This window comes from Crocodylus porosus, unplaced genomic scaffold, assembly GCF_001723895.1.
Source record: "Crocodylus porosus isolate Cpor-Errol unplaced genomic scaffold, CroPor_comp1, whole genome shotgun sequence".
In the NCBI taxonomy this organism is placed as follows: domain Eukaryota; kingdom Metazoa; phylum Chordata; order Crocodylia; family Crocodylidae; genus Crocodylus; species Crocodylus porosus.
Genome location: NW_017728909.1, coordinates 20,200,332 through 20,204,342, shown reverse-complemented (window position 1 = coordinate 20,204,342; position 4,011 = coordinate 20,200,332).

Genomic DNA, 4,011 nt, shown 5'->3' with positions numbered 1-4,011 from the left:
TGCAGGGTTACAGCGCTTCTCGCAGGCCGGCCGCCCCGAACGCTGCAGGACCCCGCCGACCCGCCTGCAGCCGGTGCAGAGAGGAGCAGGGGTCCATCGCTCAGGAGCAGCGAGGGGTGGGCGAGGACGCTGCAAACGCGGCTGGCCTGTGTCCCCAACTCCGCCGGGCTCGGCAGCCCCTCAGCGCCCTCCAGTCTGCTCCCCTCACCTCCTGCGGGGTAGGAACCAGAGGGAAAAGAAAAGGGAACCAGGGGAGAACAGCCCCCTTCCTTCACCCCTCCACGAGTGATTGGAGACCCCCCTTCCAGGACGGGGGGCTGAAGTGGGTGCTGCTCCGGCATCTCCCCATGCCTCCCCCAGCGACCACATCCTGGGGCTCTTTACCATTCCCTGGAAAACCAAGATTTGCCTGGGGTGGACGATAGCCTCTCCCCATCCTGCCCCCCCCGGCATCCAGGCCTGGCTCCTCACCCTGCTGCTCCCAGCCTGGGGCTGGCAAGCGCGCGGGCTGGGGGCTGCACTGCTCTGGGGGGCTAGCCGCGGGGATCATGCACGGGCATCTCTCTACCCGGGAGCTGAATGGGGCCAGGACCTCGTGGTGTCCAGATGCGAGGGAAGCGGAGAGTTGAGCCAAATCAAAAAGGGACTGGACACGGCTTTGGAGGAGAGGAGCAGGGCCCACTTTCCTTTCCTGCCTGGGGCCCAGACCCCCAGGACAAGGTTTCTGGTGGGCCAGTCTATAGTCCACCCTCATCCCACCTCTGCAGGTGTGCAACCTGCACACTTCACAGACCCCCTGAGGCTTGGCCTTTCTGTCGGCAGAGGGAAACCCCGCACACACCTACCTCGAGTGCCCCAAGCTGCGGCCCCCTGTCCAGTCCTGGCTCCACTTCTCCCCACGCCTTTTCTCTCGTGCACTCCCCATCCGTGGCCCCACCGAGCCCCGGGACCCCCTGGCTGCGGCCAGACTTGACGCCTGTCACACCAGGAAGGAGGCTCTGGCCGGGGGAACCTGGGTGATGGTCGTCACTCCCTTCACATCTCTCCTGGGTTTTGCCGGAACGTGTCCACACCCCTCCCGGGACACGCGTGTGCAAAGCACGCAAGCTACTAAGTAGACACGTGGAGCCCACACACATCTGCAGACCAACACAGCAAGTGGCCTGCCGAGAACTTGCACATACATGTCAAGCACCGCACTGCAAGGTAAGCGTGCATCTCTGCACCTCGGCATGCCCACCGCTGCTGCTGAACCAGCCACGGGCCCGCCTGTACCCCAGAGCTGTAACTGTGTCAGGGGACCAGCATACAGCACAATTAAAAGATTTAAAGTATATGAGATCTAACTGAGCTCCACTAAGCAGGATCAAACCGAGACAGCACAAGACCTTAGACTGGTTACAGCTCCTGTTAAATCTGTTATCATCATCCAGCTCCATGCATCTCTGTTGCATCGTTTGACATGGATTACACTGCTCTGTATCCCTTTTTCTTGCACTGTTTGGAAGCCTGATACTTGAGACGCCAGAAAACAGGACCATAAATCCCAACAGGCTGGAAGTAAATGGGAAATGAGAGGGTCCGCAAGGGAATTGGAAAGGGAAATGGCTAAGGAAAGTTTTTAAGAACAGGTTCAGATCAGTGACTCTCAAGCAGGCTGCCGCCACACCCCGGGGTGCCTTGAGCTCCTTTCTGGGGTGCCGCAGGGGCCACGCAGTCTTAGCACTGTGAGGTGGGCAAAAACATTTCACAAGATGCACCCAGAGATTTCATAGAGGAATCCAGGGTGTCAAAAAACTTTCTGACAGCTGTTGTGGGCTGGCTGAGCAATCTTCCACAAAAGAAGTGCTCTATTAGTTTTCTGCAGTCAAGAAATGCGTGAAAAATAAGAGCTGGCATTTTCCGAAGGATGCCTGGAGTCTCTCAATACTTGTGTGCCTCGACTTTGTCGAGAGGTGCCTCAAGTCGATCAAGAAGTGCCCGCAGGTCCATCGAGAGGCGCCTCAAGTCTATCAATAGGAGCCCTGAGTCCATCGAGAGGCACCTTGGGTCTTTCAAGAGGTAGGCCCTCTTGTTTCCCATTTACTTCCAACCTGCTGCAACTTATGTTCCTGTTTATTAGCTTCTCAAGTATCAGGCTCGACAGGCGCCTCGAGTGTATCAAGAGGTGCCTCGAGTCTATGGAGGGGTGCCCCGAGTTTAAGAAGGAGAAGCCCTAGGTTAGACAAACGCTTGGCTGGCATGGTTCAAACAAGGCTGATCCTGCCTTGAGCAGGGAGTCAGCCTAAATGCAACCTCCAGAGAGCCCTGGTCTCTGATCCTCTCTCGGGATTCGGGAGTACGTTCAAAGCAGGAAGCTGCTAACGAATCAGCGATGCCACGAGACCCACGAGAGCTGACGGGTTCGAGAAGCAAGGGACACTGCTGTGCCCCAGGTGCCAGAGGTGAGGGTGGTTGGGGAGGTGGCTGTCCCCCCACACCTGCACGTTGTTGCCTATGAGGCTGGGTGCTTGGAGATCCAAGGAGTGCCCCCACTCCACGCCTGCGTTATGCAGGGGTCTCTCCAGGTGACTGTCAGAGGCAGGCGCAAAGCCACCACCCTCAGATCCGGGGGGGACAGCACACAGATCAGAGCTTTTTAGCTCAGATTCATCCCTGCACGTCAGCCACAGCCATTGACTCTGAAAACCCAGCCTGCAATTCTCCAGCTCTGGGGCCCCATTGTCCTCACGCCTGAAAACTGCTCACGTCGGGTGGGCTCCGCTGTACAAAGCAAGCTGGAGGATCAGGCTTGTAGGCCACCAGCTCCTAGGCTGGGATCCGTAGTCCCTTGCACCTTGGTGCATGCATAACCTGTAACATGAGCAAGCCAGCGCTGCTCCTGCTGTGGGCAGGGGGACAGAGGAGACATGGCAGAGGGGGGCTTCTGCAACAAAACTTCCCAGAGAAAGAAGCAGCTCACCCCGCAGACCTTCAAATAGCCCTTAGGATCATAAGCTCGTAGGAAAGAAAGGCTGGAAGGGACTTGACAAGGTCCCATCTAGTCCAGCCCCCGGCTCCAGGCAGGATCAGCCCTGACTAACCCATCCCAGCCCCGTGTCTGTCCAACCTGCTCTTGAAAACTTCAAAGCATGGACATCCCACAATGTCTGTATTATCCTGTGCTAAAAGCCAATGCTTGACCGCACTCAGAGTCAGGAAGTCCCTTTGCATCTCCAGCCTCAATTTCCCCAGCTGCCGCTTGAGGCCATTGCTCCTAGTCCCGTCCCCTGCAGCCACGGAGAAGAGTCCATCTTATAGGATGCTTGATGCTTGAACTAGGCCTAGGAAGATGGGGAGGAGGATCAAAGGACGTGGCAAGAAAGCATCACAGGTGAGCAGGTTTCAGAAGCAGAGTAGCACTGGGAGACCTGCAAGAGCAGGTGAGAGAACTTGAGAGGTGAGAAAGACTGAGCTGGGGGCTAGCTAGTTGGAGCGAGTGTACCGCACACTGGGTACGCTGAGATACAGCGGTTTACCACAGTGGCAGATACAGCTTTATATTCATGGGAAGCAAATGAAAGTAGAGGCTCTGCCCTCAGCTCACACTGGGGTGCCTGGCTGCAGATGTCCCAAGACCTTCACGTCTTTGGGACAGAGTCTCTCAGGTGTGGGTAAGGCTGTCCCTAGCAAGCCAGGCACTGCCAGGGGTGCTTAGGACTGTGGGGCTCAGCCATGGTGGGTGTTAAGACCCCCTTGTATCTGTTAGGTCTCGGAGCACTTTGCTCCATAGAGATCCATGTCCATCCTGGACTAGACGGGACCTCTGGAGGTCCCATCCGGCCCCACTCCTTGAGTGTCAGGCATTAAACTGATCCATGACGTTTCGTCACAAGGATCTTTCCAAGTGAAAGCTGCAGAGAAACCAGCTCTAGAGTCCTTACCCCTTTTCAAACACTCCTTTTATAGCTGGTCGGCTTGTTCTGGATGATTTAAAATTATGCTGGCACACATCCAGGAGGGGCCAGCAGG